The 23,083-nt window shown below is 50.0% G+C and overlaps 1 protein-coding gene across 2 annotated transcripts in view; it reads left to right on the forward strand.

The window, feature by feature from the left end:
• Nucleotides 1-1,305: 1,305 nt before the first annotated feature.
• The window catches only part of LOC126571590 (cadherin-86C), a 108,106-nt gene continuing 86,328 nt past the window's right edge, over nucleotides 1,306-23,083 (forward strand). For both annotated transcript variants that reach the window (XM_050230372.1, XM_050230282.1), the window contains exon 1: nucleotides 1,306-2,206. The gene's annotated coding sequence lies outside the window, so the exon portion shown is untranslated. The remainder of the gene's footprint in view (nucleotides 2,207-23,083) is intronic.

Below are 23,083 nucleotides of genomic sequence, written 5' to 3' on the forward strand. Positions count from 1 at the left end.
TTTTGAGGGTCGCCCATTTATAGCGTTTACCTTAACCCAAAATATTAAATTCGCTCTAGATTGCACTGATTTATCATTAGCAAACGTTTGAAATCATCCAGTTGATATCGAAATCCATTCATCGTTGCTTTAAATTTGCTTTGAATCTCAGAATTTCCATTCAAACACCTTCATTTTGTCTACTTCAGAAGGTTGTGGTCCAACAGTTGTGCTAATTTCTTCTCAACATATTGCAGTATGTTGCCTCCAAAACCTTCTTGCAGCAGTTTTTAAGTATCTGCGCACAAATATCGCCAAGAAACAGGCTGGAGAGTAAAATGCAATCACGGCAAATAGACGAAAAGTCCTTGAAAAACCCATATTTCACAAAAACATTAGAAAATCGCTTATGAGGAACCAGGAGGAATAGTTACAACTGGTTTTATATCCCTAGAGACCCTACTCTTTCAAACGCTATCTGAATGTTTGCGCGGGCACTGTCGGACTTTTGCGAAAAGTGAAGTGGAAATTTTCACCTTTTCATATCATTTTACGAAGGTTCAGTTTTGATAAAAAGTGGTGATTATTTTTAAAACAATCAAACCGTAAAGAGCACTGCAAAATATTCTTCTAACCTCGTAGATGTTTGTGCATACCAAGAACAGACTGTTATCTTAACTATAACTAGAACTTTTTTGGGCAAGAATGGCGCGTCGCACCTATTTCAGCTATTATTTCCACTTCACAGCTAAAACTGATAACGTAGCAGCGAATGTGCAATCATTGTCTGAGTTCTCTATGATTGTTTTTTTTTTTTGAGTTCTCTATGATGCGTGCAGCCATGTGTAGAACATTTTAAAATTGGGTCTGCAAAGCAAAATAAAATAAAAACAAATTTATATGCCCCGGGGGTTTTGACCGGCTTTCAAGCGCAAATATCCCTCTGTGTGCGTCGTCGTTACCGAAACCAGCCTGGAAGCTGGAACCGAACCGAAACTCAACGGCTCCCCCCCCCCCTTCCTCAGCGACGCGCAACGTGCTCGGTTTCGGCTTGGGCCCCCGGTGCGCCGGAGGGGGGGAGGGGCGCTCGCTAGAAGGATCGTGATCCAAGAAGCTGGAGAAGCTGGCAAAGATCAAGCGCGAGAGAGAGAGAGAGGGTGACAGAGCGAGAGCGAGCGCCCCTCCGATGATCGCACGAGCGCGCACGATGATGGCCCGTGGCCGCGCGATCGGATCGACGGCTCACGGCACTCGGGCCCATCATACTGTCGTGGTCGCTTGGTGAAAACGGTGCGTTTGCAGTTTGGCTGGTGGACGTATCGCTGGTATCTGCCGCTGGTGCATATTCCTCCATATTCTCCAGCCAAAAATTCCATAATCCAGCCCCAAACAAGCTGGGCCCTGGCGTAAAGTATCTAAAGTGTATATCAATCGGTGTCGCTCTCTCTGTGTGTGTGCGTGTGTGTGTGTGCTTGGGAGTGCGCTTCGGGAGTGCGCGTGGGTTGCCATAGCGACCGAGGTGAGGACACTTGTGTGTTAGTGGTGGCGTTCCCTTTGTCTGATAATCTGATAAATAAAAAGAAAAAAGAAAAGAGCCGAAGAGTGCAAAGCGGGGAGATGAGAAAGAGAACACCGTGCAGTGCAGTCTCATGTGTGTAGGTGTGTGTGTGTGTGTGTGTGAGTAGTGCGGCCCGTCTACCTGGAGCAGCTTGGTTTGGGGCCCGTGCAAGGGTAGAATGCGCTGATGAGAAGTGAGATTGAGAGAGCGCGTCAGTGTGGCAGCATCAACAACAACAACAACAACAACAGCAGCAGCAGCAGCAGCAGCAACCGGAAACCAGCCTAACCCAACAACAACAGTTGACTGCTGGTTGACGTTTTCGTCGCCGCCATCCCAGGACAGGATCGCTGGCCGGGCCACTCAATCAAACTCGCAGCAAAACAGCAAAACAGCAAACCCGCTCCACCAGCCGTGCGTGTCGTGCCCGTGTGCTCCATTGTGTGTGTACGCGTGCGTGTTGGTGTGGCGCGTATGTGACGCGTAGTGTTTAGGCCAGTTCGTATCCTGCGACACTCTATCAAACCGCCCCCACCTCGCCGGCCGGCCGGAGTCGGCAGCCAACTCAAGCAGAGCCGCGTGTTGCGTGTTGCGTGTTGCCACCATCGGCCGCCCCTTAAGTAGTGGAGCAACCGGAGAGACCGGAGGAAGCGAAGCGAAAACAAAAAGGTAAGCACCACCACCGAGAACTCAATTATCCCGACCAGCCAATCGATGACAATCGACATCGATGCGGAATGCGCCGGGTGACCCCTCATTGCTCTCTCTCTCTCTCTGCACTCTAACATGCCGGGGTGGCGTGTTAAACTGTCATAATTTTCTACCGAGCGGGGCGAGGGCGTGCTAATTTTTCCCGTCCCGGGGCGGGAGAAGAAGGATGGGATGCGTATCGAAGGGTTGCAAAAGATGTCATCGTCAGCGTCGTCAGCGTTGGCGTCGTCCAGCCATCCGCCGATGTGCAGATCGATGCGAAACCCCCCGCCCTCTGGAAGTGGGGTGCGGCCCACCCAAGAAAACAACGGCACCCGTAACAGTAATGACTTCACTGTGGCGCGGTACGGTAGGGCCTCGGTTAGCCTCGGGTTTTCCGGTCAGCTCTCCCAGCGGGTGGCGGGGCGTGCGTGCGTGCGTGCGTGTCACTGTCGTGCGTGTCACTGTCGTGCGGTGCTTTGTTTGTAAACATCGGGCGTAAACATCGGCCACTGGGCCACTTTGTCAGGTCAGACGAGGTTAGTGCAAAGGGATTCCAGCTGATGCTGCTGCTGCTGCTGCCAGGTGCTGTCCTCGTACCTGTTGCATCCCTTCACTGACGTGTATGTGTGAGAGTGGTGGTGCGTCAATAATCAAACCGCAAGAAGCAGCCCCCTGCTAGCTCAGCATCGCGGTTCGGAGGTTCGGGGAATCCATCGAACAAACAGCAGCTGTGCTAGCCCCGGAGGGAGGGGGGTGGTTGAGGGAGGTCCAGATGGTGATGGCGGGGGAGACGTGGTTGGTTGATTGGTTGTCGCGGTACTTCAGCGCCGTCCTAGGAATGTCACAATGTCAGTTGGGTGCCGAAAGGGAGGTTGAAAGGGGGTGGTGGTGGTGGAGCAGTCAGCGATATTGCGTCACACACTCTCTCTCTCTCTCTCTCTCTCTCTCTCTCTCTCTCTCTCTCTCTCTCTCTCTCTCTCTCTCTCTCATGAGGAACACACAGACACACAGAGAGGATAATGGTACACCCAGCTGCAGCTGTGGTTCCTTTTCCCCCCCCCAAAAACCCCAAACCACCCCCACCGGTGGGGAGAGGGTGCGTAGCGAGCGTGCCGTATCGATTCTCACCTCATCAGCGAACTGCTTTACACCTTTTCATCCCCCGCAGCGCAAGCAGCACCGCGAGCGCGAGAGCGGAGCGAACAGTTTAGCACCTTCGCAGCCCCGCAACCAAGCAAATAAGCCAGAAGCCGTACCAAGTGCACTGCTCACGGTACACAGGCTGCCTGGGGGGCGGGGGGTGGGGGGGTGGGGGTGGCAACCTTTTCGCTCCAAATCCTATTTAGCTAGGCCAGCCAGCCAGCCAGCAAGCAAGCAAGCAAGCAAGAGAGAGAGAGAGAGAGAGAGAGAGAGAGAGAGAGAGAGAGAGAGAGAGAGAGACAGAGAGGGGATAAACCCATTGAAGGGAATGACAACGCAACGTTTTGTACCGCCCGTCCCGTCGACTACTGGGCACTGGGCCACAGACACTAAGCGCTTGCGGATTAGCCGCAGGGGGGAGGGGGTGGTGGGACACAACCATAACCTCACCGCCTTAATGCCCCCCCCCTGCTCGAGCTGCTGGTCCAGGTGTCACGCTTATCCGGTTGCTTGGGGCCCGGGGGGCCGTGGGGGTGGGGTGGGCAAATTGAATTAAAAAACGGGGATGATGACGCTGCTACCCCCCCCCCCCCCCCCCCCCCCCCCCCCGGTTCCGTTTGCGGTCTGGGATCGCAGCCCGAGAGCGAGATCGCCCCGCTCGTCATGATTAATCGACGCCGGCCGACGCCGGACCGACGGGTGGACCGCCCAGCGTGGGTGGACGCACCCTCAACCCCACTGCGCCGGTGCTGCGCCGAATCGGTTCATCGGAGCACCCCGAGCTCCAGCCCCGAGCCCATAAACTCACTCACATCTCCACACCAGGGGGGGGGGGGGGGGGGGTAGCCCACCCCACCCCCCCCCCCCACCCCCCACCCCCCAAAAAAAAAACCAGGAAATGGTTGTTTCAGATGGCACAGGAGGGAGGCTTGACCGATCAGCGTGATCACCCGAAAATATCCTCGAAAATGGTGTTGGGCTAGGGGATGGGGATTGCGAGATTGGTCACTGCACTCATTAGCGGGTCTCAGCCTGGAAGGGGGAGGGGGGGAGGGGTGCATAGCTGCGTGCCCTTCTAGAGGGTGCCAAGTAGAAAGTGTGGTGGCCACCAGACGAACCGCCGGTCGACCGGTTCTTCCTCCTTCAGGCAGTAGGAAGAAGAAGAAGAAGAAGAAGGGGCAGCAACAGGGCAAACCATTACCGTTACTAGCACCCCCTCCCCCTCCCCCCCTTCCCTTTTCCTTCTCCGTGCCCTGGAACAACCCGGGCGGGGGGGGGGGGGGAAATGCTCATTCATCTTCGATCGCTCATCGGGGCCGATCCGGGCGTCGTCGTCGCCATCGCCCCCAAAAAACTCCAACTCCGGACCGAATCGATCGTTCTGACTTTCGTGTGCCCTGTTTGCTGCCATCGACCCGGGGGGGGGCTCCGGACAGAAAAAAGAAAACCCGTTTTTTCGCTGGGACCCTGGTCGCTTGGTCGCTTCTCGTTCCCTCGCACGTCTCTCATCTCTCTCTCTCTCTCTCTCTCTGACTCTCTCTGTCGTTCGCGATCGCATCGTTTATTCTTGTTCTTACTCGTCCGGTCACCACCCGCCCGCGATCTCCATCCCCATCCCCTGCTTCGACGCTAAACGATTGCCATAAGTAACCGGACAGAGAGAGAGAGAGAGAGAGAGAGAATGAGCGGTCGTGCTTTTGAATGCAGACACACAAACCCAGGCGGGCACCCACACGCTCTTTGTCTATCCCGGCACGCGGTTGTTGGGCGTCTAAAGGGGTACATCCCCTCGACCACTCGAGGTCCGAACCGACATCGACGATTCTTGCCCGCGCCGACAGCGACAGAGGGGCACAAAGGTACAGAATCGGCTGCGATAACGCCCTCTCACCCCTTTACCCCGCTTTATTTTATTTTATTTTATTTTATGTTTTTGTTGTAAAGTTGAAAAAACAGGATGCTGCCCAAATGAACATTAGGCACAAAGATTGCTTAAAGATCCCGAAAAAGGAATTTTACTTTTATTTACAAGAACATCGTAGAGTAAGGTAGGGCACAATGGTGCGACTGGCTTAGTGGATTTTGATTTTTGTTGAAAAAACAAATAAAGTTCCAACTGAAAAAAAACAAAAAAGCATTGATTGATTCAACAACCATTTACCTTCCTACTGTAAAAGTACCAGCACAATCAAGTGACCATTCAATGGTTAAAATACATAATTCCTAGACATCCATTCGAATCGCACTTTTGCCCCACCAGGTGCGATCCTTGAAAATTGAGCAATTGTTCACGAATTCAAGTGTGCAGTTTCAGTGTCGCTCAGTCTTTGCTCGTTTATTTTTACGTTTAATGGATCTGTTTGGCTGTATTTCTGCTTGCTTTTTAAGTCCTCAGTTCTGCTATTTCCTTGAATGGCGTGTGCTGATAATAATTTCCGATCGCTGGTCTCGTTCCTGTCTTCGCTGTGACTGCTGCTGTTTTGCTAGGAGTCAAATTGTTGCAAACGATACAAGATCCGGCTGCTCCGGGGACAGTGTAGCGGTACGGTTGAGGTTGAAGTGCGCCATGAGCACATTTTCTTGAGAAATTCCAGGACATTTCGAAAAGAAATGGAGAGCATTTTATGCTTCTCTCTGCAGTCAGCATGTTAATTGGATAAAAGCATAAAAGGATGTCAAATAGGCAATTGAAGATGTTGAATTTGGAGCATTAGTCAAACACGCTGCACTAATGGCGAAGGTACTTTTTCCTCCGAAATCGTTACGGTGGACACACCCAGAGAGCCAGGAGGTGTTCCAGCGCGCTTCTTACACTCCTGGCAACCGGGCTATCTTTCCCATGGGTCATAATGGGCTCATGCCCCGGACCCTGCGCTGGTTGGGCCTGCCCCCAAATCTCTGCTGGTTTGCACAAACGTTTGCTAGTTTGCCTGAAAAATCAAAATGATTAGAAACCAGGGGAAAAATTGCATTTGCTTCATGTTAATTGGTGTTCATTCTGTTCATTAGAAATTCTGTTAATCAGAAATCAATTCCAACCGACAATCTTCGTTGGAATGTCAATAATTATGTCATTTTTGTTTTTGAATATTTTAGGGATGCTTTAGGGTGCAATGGTCGTAGAACATCAAATACCGCTAAAAGAAGCATTTACAAAATTACGCAATTGAGCAACGAAGGCTGCAAAAAATCAATTATTTCAATTACGGCCAAGGCAAAATGATGTACAAATTACGTCAAATTCAACTAAATTGCAACAGAAAATCAACTCCTCTTCTGGGTCGCTCAGCTTTGACACCAGCGCCACGCTCTTGCAAAACTAGCCCGTACAAAATCCGATCCGAAAGCGATTGATTAACTTACATTAAACTCCAATGCAGCAGCAGAACCTTCTGGAACTAGCATGCGACTCGACATGGCATGTTAGGGAGGCTAAGCTCAATCGTGCATTGTTTAGTTCTAGAGCACAAGTAATCTCGGATGTTTTGTTGGCATCGGAACATTTCTTCTCTCCAATCTTTCTACCGTAAGTGGTCTTTGTTTTATGAAGTAGAAGTATAATTTGGATAGTCCTGATGATTTCATAGGCATAGGCGGTGCCTAGAATCCTCTCTTATTTTTAGACGAGAACCTCCAATGGTATGATTGGTATTTTATAGAGTGAGCAGCTAAATTTGACACCTACGTTTTCTAAGATGCTCTCATAGATTAGATACAGGGTGCGCCATCAGGCGGTACCCTAGTTTGAAGTTGAATAACTCTGCCATTTTTCAACCGATTTAGACAAATAGGCCAGAGGCTGAAGCGTCAGTCTATGTCATTTTATTAATGAATCACTTCGCGTTAAAAGAGCGTACTGAAATTGTCACACTTTATATTGAAAATAATTTGCACAACTTGCACAAGCCTATTTGGTAGGTTTTCGCTAGAAAGATACGATTTTAAGTTGACAGAGTCCATTGGTATAACATTCTATTTTTAGCACATTTTTAGGTCTTTTATTTTGTTCGGTACATGGTTTGGTACAGTAGTAGTAGTAAGTAATTTTTATTGAATAAATCGTGTTGTGCGTTACAGCAAAGACGAAGAAGGAGATTGAGTGAGCTTGGGGAGTCCCTCTCTCATCACTGTTGCAAACTTAGCAGTATTTGGCCTGTTTGGTTGCGTTAGCAATGATCAACTGCTGCGTTTGATCTTTAGTGGACGGGAAAAAAAACTTATCATAAAAAAACCCCGCTAACTGATAGCTTTCTGTAATATAAAACTAATCCTCCTTTTCTGTAACATAAACTAATATAAACGAAATTGAACTTGTATTTGCTACTAATTTTACGAAATGAATGATGAGATTTTGTCGATACCTGCTCTCGCATGCACGTCTTTTGTGCTGTGCCAGGTTGGAAGATTGCTGAACATTTTTAGAAACTTATTCGGAGTTAGCTGCAGTTTCTTAATATGGGTATTTGCACATTTATCCCACACTGGCGAAGCATACGTTATCGCATACGGTGCACTATCGCTGTATAAAATAGTAATTTGTTTTTAACGTTTAACTTTGATTTCCTGCTCATTAGTCCATAAAGCGTCTCAGGCATTTTTTCGCTATTGAAGATTCTATCTTCCATGGGGTTTCTAAAAGTTAATCTAGAGTCTAATGTTACTCCTACATACTTAATTGTATTGTGCCAGGGGATTCCTACGCTAGTGCTGCGCGGCAAAGATACTGCTTCCGATTTATCCTTATTAATTTTCATCTTTCAATCCTTACAGTTTTTGTTATAACTATTTAGATTATGATTGAGGTTTCTGATGGGATAGTTTTGGGATTTTTTCCCGGAAACACTAATTGCGCAACCATCCGCGTAAAGGTACTGCTCACACTTCTTTAGTTTGGGTATGTCCGAAATAAGGATATTAAAAAATAGTGGGCACACTACCTTGCGGTACACCAGCAGCAGGGGTGTACTTTCATGATTTTGGTACAAATTTTATCTTTTACTTTGTAATCGTAAAAATTGAACAAAAATTGTGCTTAGTTTTATTGTAGTGGCTTCGTTCCAAGTGCCCAAAAGGAGAGCGCCCCCGTTGCCATAATGTGCCCAGAGGCCCCCAAACGGCTAAAGAACGTTCCTGCCTGATAAAGAAACTAAACAACGACAAAAATTCGGCAACATTCTCACTCCGTTTTTGTGACAGTAGAACGAAAAGAGGAATTTATATTTGTTCCGCCCACGTATTATAATTATTTGCTTCTTCTAGTAAGCCAACGAAGAAAAAAAAAAAAACGGAAAAATTATCGCACGATATGCGTTTCCAAAAAGAGAAAGAGAGAGAGAGAGAGAGAGAGAGAGAGAGAGAGAGAGTTGCAAGGTTGTTGCGGTAGTGGAGTCCTGTTTTCTCGAACCCCCATAGAGCTCTCCCTGATCTCCCGGGGGGGGAAGCTTCGCAAGCTCGTTTCTCGTGCTCAGGCACGACCTCGCCCAATTGGACCTTATGCCTTATGCTCTTAACAGCGTCACCCTTGGCCGGGGGGTTTGGAATTTTCAGTACAACCCCTTCCCATGCTGCAACATTAAAACCGCGCCACCGAACCTCCCAAAAATGAAACGTGAATTGAAAACCCACAAAAAATCCCAATCCAATCTTCCAATGCGAGGGGCGACGGCGACGGTGGCTGCTGCTGCTGCTGCTGCCTCTGCCAGCGCTGATCAGTTGGTTAAGTGCTTCTCCCCCTTTTGTTCTTTTTTTTCTCCCCTTTTTTTTCTTTTAGGTTCTGGCGCGGGCCGGTGTTCACTTTCGCCTAGCCTGGCCGTGGTCCTGTGTGTGACCTTGGTAGTGCGTTATCGTGGCGAACGGATCCATTAATAGATGGTAGCGGTGGTGAGATGCTAGTGCCACCCCAGGTGCCTGATAACGTGTTTTATGACAAATGGTTGCCCATTTGTTCCGATTATCCGGGAGTTTTCTTTCGGGATACCTGGGCCTGGGCCTGGGGCCGCGCACGTGAATGGCGTGGCGCTCGAAAGTCATTAGCGGGCTCACCCTCATCATCACCCTCATCATCATCATCGTTAAAGCACTCATCGAGCAAGCCCACAATCAGCGCCGCTCCGTTTGCCCGGTGGTGCCGTTTCCGGTGACGCGCTCGAGTCCTTGAGGGCCCAGGGTGCGGGGTCCTATCTGCAAACACGATCGCAGCGCAAGGTCGCGAGTGATATTTTGTTGTTTTTTTTTTTTTTTTTTTTTTTTATTGTTTAAAGGCGAAACCACCAGGACCACCACCTGGACGCCTTGACTTACTTAGCTGTTGTTGCACAGGGAGTACCGGTGGGTGGGGGGTGGGGGGGGGGGGGGCGCGCGCGTAAAAGTAAATATAGAGTGCGAAGTGGTCCTCCTTCGATGCCTTCGATAGATACCGGCCGACCATCACCGCCATCATCGTCATTTCAACCCCAAAACCGAGGGGGTGAAAAATCCGGGTTACGCTACCCACCCCCCGGTCGGCCGGTGGCCGGGTATCTGGGGTTGGCGATGGCCTTGCTCCGATCTCCTGGCACAACGGATATTAGCTGGACACGACATGAGGTATTTAGCGCGCCCGATACGATTCCGAACTGCACCGAGAAGGGGGGTGGGTGTGGTGGGTTTGGGGGGTGTGGTTGTATGTTTTACAAAGTGTGTAGGCCCCCGTCCATGGTGAACGATGTATAATCACTATCACTAATGGAGCTCCCAAGGTCACCAACGGGTTTCCAGGGTCCATTTCATCCCCCGTTTTTCCACCCCCCGCATTTTTCACCGACATTGCTATCACTCCGCCCATAATCATCATAATCATCACGCTGAGGCCACGCTCGTTCACTTCATTTCCGCTATTCCCCCCACCCCCCCCCCGGGGGGAAAATGGGCGAAAATTGAAGCAATTGAGAGAGGGTGGAATTAGGGGGCGGAAGGGGGGGGGGGGTGAGGGTGCGAGCGTCCCAAGGCTCAAGGTTGGGCGCCGGGGCCAAAGGTGGTTTGCCCCCACAAAACACAAACACACAAAACACCCCCTCGTTCACCCCCTCTCGTGGGGGGGGGGGGGAGGGGTTGTTTGTGGTCCTCGGTGTCAGTGCGCGTCACGTCGCGTCGCGTGCAACCCACAACATTAACAGCCCGATTGATAGCGAATCGACGTGACACGGGCCGTGGAAGGGGGTTGGAGGGGGCGCATCACTACCACTCCATCACTCCCTTCGCCACCGCCGTACGCGGGCCTGCTCAATAACAGCCCATCCGATCCGATTTAGCCGTGTGCTAGATCACTTTTACTTTCAACGACGACGACGGCGACCACACCTCATGTCCAGTGGAACCACATGGGGTTGGTTTTACAGGGGGAAGAGGGTTGCTAGCGGGCGGGGTGGGGGTTGACAACAACTTCCTCCCGAAACAACCGACCATGCTTCTGCCCATTGGACACACAGGACGAGCCCGTGGCGCGCGACCACACCAGGAGAGTGGGGGGGGGGGGGGTGGTGGGGGTGGTGGGGGTGGGGGTTGAAAAGTGCCCACAAAGTGCCCGCTCTTGAGGAGCAGAGAGAGCGAGAGAGAGAGAGAGAGAGAGCGAGAGAGAGAGAGAGAGAGAGAGAGAGAGAGAGAGAGAGAGAGAGAGAGAGAGAGAGAGAGAGCTGCTTTTCGGCACTTTTCAACTCGGAACCAGCGGGATTACCAGCCTGGTTAGACTGGTTAGACGAATAGGATGCCCGGTGACCCCCACCCCCCCCGTGTGTGTTTAGCGTGGCCATCATCCCCTGCCCGCTCGCATTATTTCTGTGATTTCGGCAAACGCAACGGTCAAACACAGCCGCAGGGACACGCGGGATTTTTGGGGTTGTGGTCACTCTAGGGCACCCTTTTGCCCCCATCCTGCCACGCTCCTCTCCTCCTGCAGTTGGTGGCAAATATTCTACGCGTACGTGATAAGTGGCCGCTCCGAATGCAGCTGATTCACACATACATACGGCGTGTCCCGTGTTGTGGTAGCTAGGTCCAGTTACAGTTCAGTTCAGTTCCTGTTGTGGTCAGTGCTGTTACCATGGGGAGCCCGAATGCCCGGTGCTCCACGGTGCCCGGGCCGAGTGGATCTGAAAGTGGACCACGAACACCACCACCACCACCACCACCACCACCACCACCACCACCACCACCATCACCACCGAGCCTTGCCTTCCACCTCTTAACTGGCACGAAGGGAAAAGGGGACGTTAGAGAACCTTCGCGTGGCATTCCAAGCCGCGTCACAGCACCAAGGTCCAAGGAGGCGATGAAAGGGGGAGGGGGGGGGGTGCAGAAAGAACTCATATCCTGGCGGGCGTCTTCGGCGCGGCCAGCGCGGTGTATGGTAATCAACGAGGTAGCCATCTCTGGCTGGCTGGCTGGCTGGCTGGCTGGGGAGAGAGGTTGGAAGAATCCTTCAAGAGTCTTCCTTCTCGGCATTCGGCAGGCCAATACATAAAAACCCACTGGCCAGCGCTGGTCACCGCTTAGACGTGCGTCGGACTGCGCTCGGTGCGGACGGTCATTCGGACGGTGACGAAACCGTGAAGCCGTGGTGTTGCTTGTTTTTTTTTTGTGTTTTTTTGTTTCGACGAAAGCCTCGCGTGTCCTGTGTGAATGTGTGTGCGTGCGTGCGTGGCCCTATTCCCGTGCGAGATGAGTCAGTGAAATCAGTCCCGCAGTAGGAGAGCGCCCACAAACCACCGAGTTTTGAGGAAGCTCCAGTCCGGTGCGGGACCGTGTCGCCGTGTTGTGTCTGTTTGCGTGCGTGATAAGTGATCCGAATTCCGCGTGCTATCGCATGTGAGTTAGTAGTAGACTCATGCGGCAGATGTGATCTCATCGACAGCACCAGCAGCAGCCGCAGCAGCAGCTCGCTCAATCAATCACATCTCGCTCGCCTGCAACGCTTGGGAGCACTTGCCACCAACACCATCTTCCCTGCTGCATCGTATAGTATCGCAGGTAGCGCTGCCTGTGTCTGTCATCCACCACAAATCAATCGGCACGCAGCATTTTGCCAGCAAAGCAAAACACACACTCTTCCCCCCACACGGACTGCTTCGTGCGATTCGATCGGTGCGCTGCGATGGAAATAGCAACAGCCGGTGGTGCTTTGAGGTTCATTTTATTCGTGTCGCGTCGCAGTTACCTTCTGACCTGACCCTGTGGTGGTGGTGGTGGTGGTGGTCCAGCGTGGTCCGCCTACACGCTGCAGAATTTGGCGGCGGGACGCACCGGAATGCAAACCATCTAGAAATAGCGTTTGGCCTCCCGCGTTGCTTTTAGCTTTCTGTAGTGTGATCTTTGCTCTGCAAAACCACCGGAAAACGGGAGTCGAGCGCCGTTGAGAACTGGCTGGTTTGAGGTTGAGTGACTGATTAGCATCACAGCAGCAGGCTGTGTGTAGCTGGCCGGCCGGCCGGCCGGCCGGCCTGTGCCCGGCCACGGCTTTTGTTGTTTTGCCCCTTTCCAGCTCACAGACCAACTGCCACTGTGTTGGTGCGTTTGGTTGGAGGGTAATTAGCTTGGAGCTCCAAGCGGCTCACGGCTAGCGGCGCTGGCAGTGGCCAGGCAGGATATGTGAATCGCGCGAAAGACGGCGTCCCGTTTTACGCGGGGTCGTCCGCTCGCCTTTGCTCCTTCTGCTGTGCGCGACACCACACGCTAGCAACGTATATAACGATTGCGGTGAAGGGGGCGGGGGGACCGGCGCTCGAATCTGGGTCAAAGTTCAACTCCGAAGAAAGCCGAATCACCAGCACCAGCAGCAGCAGCAGCAGCAGCAGCAGCAATCATAACAATCAACAGCAGCACCGTTACTACCTACTGTCGTTTGCTTGACCAACGACAGCTCGAAGAAGTCAAGCGGCCCCCCATTTCCCCACCCCCTCAAAAAGACTTTTTGTTTTTGAGGCGAGAGAGAGAGAGAGAGAGAGAGAGAGAGAGAGAGAGAGAGAGAGAAGGCGAGCGAGATGTGAAGGCGTGCTTTGTACAGAAAGCAGACAAACGCAACAACAACAACAAAAACCGACAAAACGGGAATTCTCCTGGCGCTGCACAGGAGGAACAGTTTGAGCCAATGGCTGGCCAAAACCAGCCATCATGCTCGCTAGGAATACGGTTGTGTTGCCATTTTCACACCAATGAACAAAGACACACCGGATTTGTCAAGCGTTGATCCCTTTTTTTTTGTTTTTTGGTTTCGTTGATATTTGCCCCCTTTTTTTTTGGGGGGGGGGGGGCACCGTCCACTAATATAGTTGGTTCCGTATATCCCCACAAAAAAAAGAAGAAGAAGAAGAAGAAGAAGAAAAAGTCGGGTCGCAATCCATCTGCGCTCGAAGTTTGCTGCTTGAATCGGCGTTTGGATTTCGCTTTCTAGCACCTTCCCGCTTTGTCCCGCTTTTAGAAGGTCCTAATTTCTGCCCCAACATACAGGGTGCGCCATCAGGCGGATACCCTATTTTAAAGTTGAATAACTCACTGTCATTTTTTAACCCATTTTTTTTTCTAAATAAACCAGTTTTGTTTCGGTTATTCTATGCCATTTGTTGTGCCACACTCAAAATATAATATTCAGTCGGCAGACAAAAATCGCCCCCTTTTTCGGACATTTGGCATTGTATTTGCCAACATTTAGGGAGTTATTTTGGTAATTTCAGCTGCAATATTTGCTTCAAAATGTTTCACAGTCTTCAATTTGTTTGCAAAAAACTTAACATTCAAATAGACCCACAGAAAAAAAGCCCAGCACCGTCATATGTAAAGGAGGAAACCACCATTTCTTCATCATCCATTGCACGATCGCAGTTTCCACTGTTGACTGATTATTTTCGCTATAAAGTGTGACAATTTCGGTCCGCTTTTTTTAACGTGAAGTGAACCATTAGTAAAATGGCATAGATTAAAGTTTCACAAACTGGCCCAATTTGTCCAAATCGGTTGAAAAATGGCAGAGTTATTCAACATTAAAATAGGTTTTTAAGGTATCTGGCTCAAATATTTCCTAGAAACAGCACTAGCGCATTAAAATAACTACAGAAGTTTGTAGAAAACTGTTGAAAACCCCCCAATATTTCACAAAAAATTTCATGGAAAAATCGGTAAAGAGGAGCCACGAGGAATAATTAATCGACTGGCGTGCGATTCTCGAGACTTTTGCTCTTTTCTAATGCTGTCGGAATTTCTAGCGGGCAAGCTTTCAGCTTTTTAGCTGCCACCCAGTCACCGTTCAGCCCAGTACAGCCCAAAACCTAACAGCGATGGTGGATTGTATAACCATTGATTGAGTTACGTAGGTTTTGTGGACGTAGTGTTTTGATGTGTAGAATATTTTAAAATTACCAAAAAGAGTAAATTGGAATACAAGAAAAAAAAAAAAACCCGATATTACGCTCCGGAGTTTTTGGCCAGCTTTTTGGCACCAAATACTCCTCTGTGGGGCTAATTCGCTCTGGCACGGCACCTTTTTCTTCCGGCCGTCGACGTCGCATCATCGTCGCAAGACGCGCACCGGGAATTTTTCATTTTTTTTTTTGTTTTTGCGTTTCGCAAAACGTCTCGCTTGCATTTCCGCCATTCCCGGCTCAACCTGGAAGCGAGTTCTGTCCTCCGTTGGACTGCTGGTGGGGAGAGAGTCCTCCCTGATCGGCACCGGCAGGAAGGTGCCCTGTGTTGCCTTGCCCACTGCAAGGCGGCGCGGCACAAACACAAAGCAACACCGCTGGGTTCGCTTTTCGGTAATTAACCCCCTCCACAAGGGGTAGTCGGGGGTGAAGGGGGGGGGGGGCGCAAAGGATCTAGCAGCAGGCGCAGGGGGTTTCGTAGGTCTTGGTCGAATCAATCGCACTTCCCTATTCACCACCGGGTTTCTGGGGGGGGGGGGGGGGGGGGGGGTGTATGTGTGTTTTGCGGCAATTCCACCTCCCCCTAACTAAAAAAAAAAACCCCAATGCGAGCGTGCGACAAAATGAAAGTGAAACGACCGCACCTCCGCCCCCCCCCCCCCCCCCCCCCCGGACTGCGAGAACTGGGTCAGTGAACTTTGGCCAGCGACCAGCGCGCGGATTGGTGTGCCCGGCGTTGCTAGGGGTGTCCGAATGAAAGGGGATGGGGTGGGGATTCTATTATTCTTAGCTTAGACTCGGCTCCGGGCTCTCGGTTTCCTTCGGAGATACTTTTCCCCTTCTTACAATAAAATCAAATCACTGCCTTTCTCCTGCCATCATCTAACACCGGCCATTTTCTGCTCTTCTCGTTGCATGCAGGTATTTCTGAAGGCAGGTGGGGCAGGGCACGTACATACCATACCCAAACAGCAAGCCTTTTTCGATCGATCGGCGATCGCCCTTCGCCGCTCTACAATCAATCGGAATGGAAGCAAGCCGCCCCATACCGGCACCGGACCTGATGCTGTCTTCTGCAATCAAACTTACCCTCCCGGAACTCGTAGGTGCGTGCGCATGTGTGCACGTGGGCAGGCAAGTTGTGAGGAAAGAGGCGCCCGCTTTTTGCTGGCACTGCTGGTGTGCAAAATTTGTTGTTTTTGGGTTTGTTTTTTGGGGGGCTTTATTTTATTTAGTTAAGTGTGTGTTTTTTTTTTTCTGTCCGGAGCGTGAAACAGGCAGAAGGTCAGACGGGGGCCAGAACAGACTAGCGGTTCCCAGACCAGACTAGGGTCAGGTTAGAACCTTGTGCATTCGCACTAGCTGCGTTTTTTTTTTTGCTTCTTTCGAAACAGTATTCGACGAAGAAAGAATGTTTGTTGCGTTGCAGTGTGCAAAAGATTGTTTTGTTTTTATTTACCGTTTTTTTTGTCTTGTTTTCAATGCCGCCAAATAGTGCTCCAGTTGGCAGTTGTATTGAGAGGGGATTTTACAGTCAATCAATCAATTATGAATGTAACAACATTGGCTATTGCCTTCATCCATCTTTCCTGTTAATCATTGCGCAGTGGAATCAATTTTTTTTCTCCATTTTTTCCCCCGGTAACTAGTGACAATTTTGAGCTACGGTACGGTGCCCAGCACTTGTAACTGATTCGGTGCAGTACTGCTGACTGTCTCTTCACTTCCCTGGCTGCAACGAGCATCTGCAGCCTCTCCGTAAGAGTGATCGCACCGAGAGTGTTCCTAGCTTGTTGAGTTACCCCGGGGGGGGGCGTCAGGATATATTCCAGGGAGGAAGATTAAAGAAAAAACCTGCTACATTACATAAAAAATATGATCTTAATCCTAGCCTTATCATAAATTGTATAATGAACGCTATTCCTAATTACCTAAGGATTCTCACAAGGCGGTGAGTGTTTAAGAGACAATTGTTACTGTGCCTCGACTGCATTTTATATAGATGGGATTTTATTTGCTCAATACCGCATCCTTGAGTAGGAAGGGTAGTCCCTGTACTATGGCATGGAGGCAGACTAAGCATTTTGCTAGTAAAGCTTGGAACAGTTATTATTTGGCAGCATAAAATAGGACATATCTCAGGCCAGAAATAAGCTATACACGTGGTAAAGGTGGCATTTGGTAGGTATTTTATCTAGCTATCCGAAAAAATAGCGTGCAAATTATTGTGCCACGTTACGTATGAGTTTACGCACTTTTGGCTTTATGCGACACATCATTTGCTGCGCAGTAGTGGAAAAAGTCTCATTCAGGCTATGTTTTCCCACCATTTGTACATTACAGCATGATTTTTTTTTATAATTTTGCATCGTTCCTTAAGGTTTTATTCCATAATAGCCCAATATAATGATGTTGGACTATACTGTGGGCAATTTGGTGGATTGAAGATTTTTTATATGAAATCAATGCAATGTTGTTTCGATTTCAATTTATGATCTCTGTGCTGTAATGGCAGCTTGCCAAGTCGGGCCAGAACTTAACGGGACCTTTAAGAGGTTTAACGAAAGGTAGAATGATCTTTTCCCGGCATTCTTCTTTGTACAAATCGCCGTTCATGGATCCTCCCGCCATGAAAACTTTCGTTTTCAAACCAAAACTGCATCTTATCTTATCCGCACAAATGAACTAAAACCTTCCTATTGTAATCCGTCTGTGATTGCTAAAGTCAAATTCGCTTACTAGTTTATGGCAAAATGCAGTTTTCGTGAGATTCATCGTCCATCAAACCGCATGGTTCCAATTCGTTCAACAATTGTTCGTACGGCTTCGTTGCAAGGATTTTGGCAATCAAGCGTTGTTCTATGGAACTATTTGGCTGTTTCCTGGCATGATACCATCTCAAACCTTCCCACAAAAATATTTGAAGAGCTCAAATTACACTGAAAGATTCCAGGATCGGTTGAAAGCTGTCTGATTAAGTTTTATCCGTAGAATTGGGCATGTGTTACGCTTCTTTGCCTGTTTTATTAATGCCCGATTCAACGTAAGAGTCCCACGGAACGTTTGAGAATTGTGTTTCGAGCTTTGGTTGAAATTTTGGAGATTTTTCTCCGGTCAAACCCGGAGTTTTCATAGTGAGTGTGCAGAATTTTTTTTTCACCCTTTTTTGTCCATTTAAGGTGTTCCAAGCTTTATTCGGTTTGGCACTCTTTGCATTATATTGATACGCATTTGTGCCGCCAAGTTTGACTACACTTGAGATGCATCATTACTTGGATCGCGGAGGATTTGTTAATTAGTTTTAAACGAATGCAAGATTAAAGTGATAAGCGGCTCCTCCTCCCATTGTGGCCCAAAGCCTACACGCCACACATACAGGAAGGTGACAAGGGTGGCCCCACAACATCAACAGCAACACAAAAAGTACTGCCACCAGTTGAACGTCGTTGTTTTGATTTTTGCTTTCGAATGTTTTCGGCCAGTAAACAACTGCGGTCGGCGATTGTTTGTTTTGTTTTTTTTTTTTTTAATGTAGAAGAGAACTAAAAAAAAAGCGCACTTCACCTTCTCCTCCACGAGGTTGGGACCTTGTTTCGGGGGGCTCGCATCTCGCGCGCACCGGATCGCTCCGGATGGCCGGACCGGGCCGTTCCCTCCGTTTGTGGCAATGTTACGTTATGCAATGGACTGCCGCCTTTCTCTCGGCCGCCCTTCTCTCAGCTCAGCTGGAATGAAATGGGCTCCGTGCTTCCTGCTTTGTTTAGCGGCGCCGTTTCGCGCCAGGCCGCCAGGGTTAACGTTAGCGTCAAATCGAACCGAGTCGGGCCAACCAACCAACTAACCAAAAGGAGGAAAGTGAAAGTCGGTGGCCAAACCGTGGGCCGCAGCTGCGGCCCCGGCACGGCACGGCACAGAGTACAGCCGTGCACTCACACGCTCGCACGCGCGGTGGTGAAAGGTGCGGCCGACGACGGCGTCACGCAGGGTGTGGTTGCGCAGGAAAACGAGCCAGCGACCGAGCGGCCAGCATCCAGCATCCAGCGCTGCGCACCGTCGCTCCGTATTTCTGTCTTTCTTTCTACTACTTCTTCGTGTTTTTTTTTTGCTGTCTTTCTGTCTTTCTTTCAATCTTCTACTATTTTTCTACCACCACCACCACGTTCACCCATAAGGGGGGCTAAGGTTAATTCGTGTAAAAGAAAGAATCATTTATGAAGAATTTTTGTGAAGAAATCATTAAACTTTCTATGTTTTTACTTCAATTTCATTTTGAACTACAATGTTTTAGAGAATGTTTAGTTGTATATTGGAGAAGGTTTGTTAAGTTGTGGTTCATCCGTCACGCATTTGATGAATTTTCATTTTTTTTTGGTAGCATTTTGAATTTTAAAACGATACGATTTTACTTCGGTATTTATTTTTATTTTGTGACACATGTGTTCAACATTTTTCCCTGAAAGTTGATCCATTCAAGAGTATAGTGTAAAAGTTTTGGATCAATCGAGGAAAAACGGACAAAGATACAGATTTTTGAAAATCCGCGTTTCGCTACTTTGAAGAGCGTTTCCCGCAAAACCAACGTTTTCAAAGTCGCTTACCCATCGTACCGTAAAAACTACTGAACCGATCGTTTTTAAATTTTTAACGCATAAACTTTACACTCTTTGCCAGATAGTCTCGTCGAGATATCATTAAAATTGTTGATACTTTTTTGTAAACAAATCTTTAAAAACCGAGTTTTTAGGCAAAATGACAAAAAGCATCACTTTTTCAGCTTCAAAAATCTGTCAAAAATCGAAAAATAGGAAATTCACCAAAAACACTACCTAGATACCCTACCGGGGGTACCTAACACTACCGGGGCTACCTAGATAAACTTATAATCTTTCAAACGAGTATCGATTTATATTTTTCTGATTACCCATCAGGCAGCTACGATGGGCACCGGGAAAAAGTACCTTTTCGTAGACGCCCCTTCATGAATATGATGGCATGGATGAAGTTTTCATTAAATTTTCTCCAAAGTAGAACTATATATTCTTCAAAAGTTGTTGTTTAATATGCCCTTCATTTTAGAGAAATAAAACGAAAGGTTACGTCACAAAAAATCGTCTAAAACGGGCCTTTTTTTGGCCCGAAAATACCGAAGCCCCCCCCCCCCCCCTAAAGAAAACGTGTTTTACATAATAATTGTAAAGAATGTATCAATATTTTATGTGAAGAGACTACGGAAATGCGTAGAAAATAGTGTCCTGATCAAATGTTTAAAAAAAGAATAAAAAAGGTTCCCATCAGTAATGTTTTATGGTACGATGTGCATCGACTTTGAAAATGTTTTGGCTTTGGGAAACGCGCTGCACAGTAGCGGCGAAACATTGGGTCGCGACATGAAGGTGCGACTTTAAAAAAATCAATATCTTTGTACGTTTTACTTCGATTGATCCAAAACATTACCGCAAAACTCTGCAAAAAGGATGCAAAGATTCATGAAAAATCTAATTTAAATTTCAAAACATTGAAAACCATAACCCTAGCCACCCCTTTAACGGGTGTCGTGTTAGATGCTTCTCGCTATTTCTTTCTCTCTGTTGCTCTCTCTCTCTCTCTCTCTCTCTCTCTCTGCATTTCTCTCCGTTTCGGACCGAAAAGGGGCCCCCATTTCGGAGTGGCCGGTGAGGGTAAGCGATCGATCCGTAATGTCATTTACGCGATCGCGCATAAAACCGTGACACCCCTCTCCCCTCCCTTCCCTTCCCCCCCTTTCCACAACTTTTCCCGCAGTCGCTTCCTGTCCCTTCATCTTTCGCTCGTGCTCGCGCTCTCGCGGCATATCGGTTCCATCTTGGTGTTGCTGGCAAGACTACATCGCCCGACCCTGGCGGTGTGCGCCAATGCGTTGCGAGGCCTTCGACTTTTGGTTCCAGTTTTCCTCCACCAGGGAGCTGTGCTGGGATGCTGAGCAGCAGTAGCAGCAGCAGCAGCAGTAAAAACACAAAAAAGGGACAAGGGAAATGAATGAAGAAAAGAGAAGAGAGAAAGGAAAGCAGCAAGCAGCAAAATAAAAAAAAAAAAACACGGCAAAGCGCGAAGCGAAGAGCATCCTGCACGGCAAGCGGTGGCGTCGTCTTGCGCAACTCAAGGTTGCGACGAGCCGGAGCCGGAGCCGGTTTGCCTGCCTGCCTGCCAGGCCTGCCATCCAGTCCTTTTGAGGCCCCTTTTGCTGATGGGAAGGAAGAGCGATAGAAGAATAAGAAGGTGAAGCAGCAGAAGAAGAGCGGTATGGCCTCTGGCGGGCAGGCGCTGGTTGTTGTGGTTTTTTTTTTTTGTTATTTTTTTTTTTTTTTTTGTTATTTTATTTTAGCTCTCGCGGATCTTCCCGTTCGCTCGCCGTCGATGCTCTGCGATCCGGAGCCGTAACCTAGATTCCGCTCTAGAGAGACTTACTTCCGCGGGCGCATTGGCTGCTCGGTACCAGGGAGGAAACCAGTGGCCAGAGTGGACGAGGACGAGATCGAGGTGGTCGGCCATCTTCCTTTGGGTTTTTCCATCTTTGGACGCACACAGCGAGCGAGCGAGCGAGCGAGCGTGTGCTGGGAAATGGGAACGGGAACACGGTCGTGATCAGCCTGCGGCACGGGGGTTAGGCCACCTAACTAACCACCCCGCACAGTCCCATCCCCTGTTTGAGGTTTCATCCCCCTGTGATGCTCTGCTCGTTCTGCTTCCCGTCCCGTTGTGAGCTCGATCTCGATCGGTCGACCTCGACGGCGCACAGGAAGGCACAGGAAAAGTGTCTCTTTCACCCCCCCCCCCCCCCCCCCTCCCACGGTTTATGTATGGCTGTGGTGCACCGGTGCACACGGGGGTGGGGGTGGAAAATGGTACCGACAGTTTTCCTGCTTTTCTGCGCGAAAGACGTCGACGGTTTGTGGCCTGGTTGCAGCCGAGCGCTAGCGATCGGAGGGCAACGATAACCGCGCGCGCGAGCCTGCCCCTAAGCCCCCACTCACTAAGGGATGATCTAAGGGATGGTGGTGGTCGTCGTCGTTGCCGAACCGATCAGAGAGGATCAGAGATCGTTGATCAATTTTCCTCGGCGCATAAATTGTCCACCGCTCCACCGTCCCCCCCCCCCCGCCTCGCAAACTACCCCTTACTTTTGCATCCCTCATCCCTCATCCCTTTTGGTGATGGCGTGCCAGGCGAGCGATAAATCACCCTAGATAGAACGCCACACCGCGATCGACCGGGGCGGGGCGGGGCGGGGTGGGTGATGATAGTAATCTGGACGAGCGGTTTGCTCTTCACCACCCCATACTGCTTGGTGTGCAACCTGGGTAAAGGTCAGGTTCGCTTGCGAGGGGGCGCACCTTCGGCGTTCCGGCGCGGTCCAGGAGCTGAGCACGCCTGCTGCTCGCGGGCTGCTCGGGCCAAGAAGTTTTCCGATCTTCAAAATGGACAGGGGATGGTCAGCAATCGGCCAGCAACAGAGCAACAGAGAGAGACCAAGCGAGAGAGAGAGAGAGAGAGAGTGAGGATACATCAGGACCACGGGCCAAGCGTTCGGTCCAATCTACCGTTAGCGCGGCGCTCCAGAGCCGCTCGATAACGACCGACAAATAAAGGGATGAAAAGGGGGAGGGGGGGGGGGGGGTGGAAGGGCGCAACACCAACACCAACGCTGCACACACAAATACACATCTCTGTCTCACGATTCGGCAATCAATGGGAATCGAAGCCGGCGGAAATGGGGGGGGGGGGGGGGGTGGTTTCTCGGGGCCACCCGACTGCACTACGGTACTTCAAATTACCACCACCCCCGGGGGCGAAGGGGGGTTGGAGGTGAATCGAATCGAATCGAGCAGGCGTTGCGAATGTGCGACACACGCGGACCCGCTCGCTGGCTGGCAGATTAGGAGTCCCCGATGTAATTGGCCCGCATATCGTTCATACGGTCGAGGGGGGGGGGGGCGGGGAGGGAGGTTGCGGGATCTCCGTTTTCATTATTATTTCATCCCCCACTCCCCACCAGTCCCGTGGCCCGCCCCGTGGCAAAATAAAAAAGGGGGGTGGGAGGGAGGGGGGCGGGGGGTGGGGGAAGGGGCCCAGGATACAACAATAGGGATCTGTACGGGGCCCGCTCGCGACAAACGGTACGGATGCACGGGGGCTGAGAATAAGAGAGGAGGGGGGGGGGGTGGGGGGGGGGCGAATCACGAATCACGGCGTGGCCGTGGCCAATCGCGCCTTTGCGTCCCCCCCCCCCCCCTGAAGCCCCCCGATTTTCTGCCCTAATCCACCCCCCACGTCTGGCACCCCCCGCTCC

The sequence above is a fragment of the Anopheles aquasalis genome, chromosome X, assembly GCF_943734665.1.
Source record: "Anopheles aquasalis chromosome X, idAnoAquaMG_Q_19, whole genome shotgun sequence".
Lineage (NCBI taxonomy): Eukaryota > Metazoa > Arthropoda > Insecta > Diptera > Culicidae > Anopheles > Anopheles aquasalis.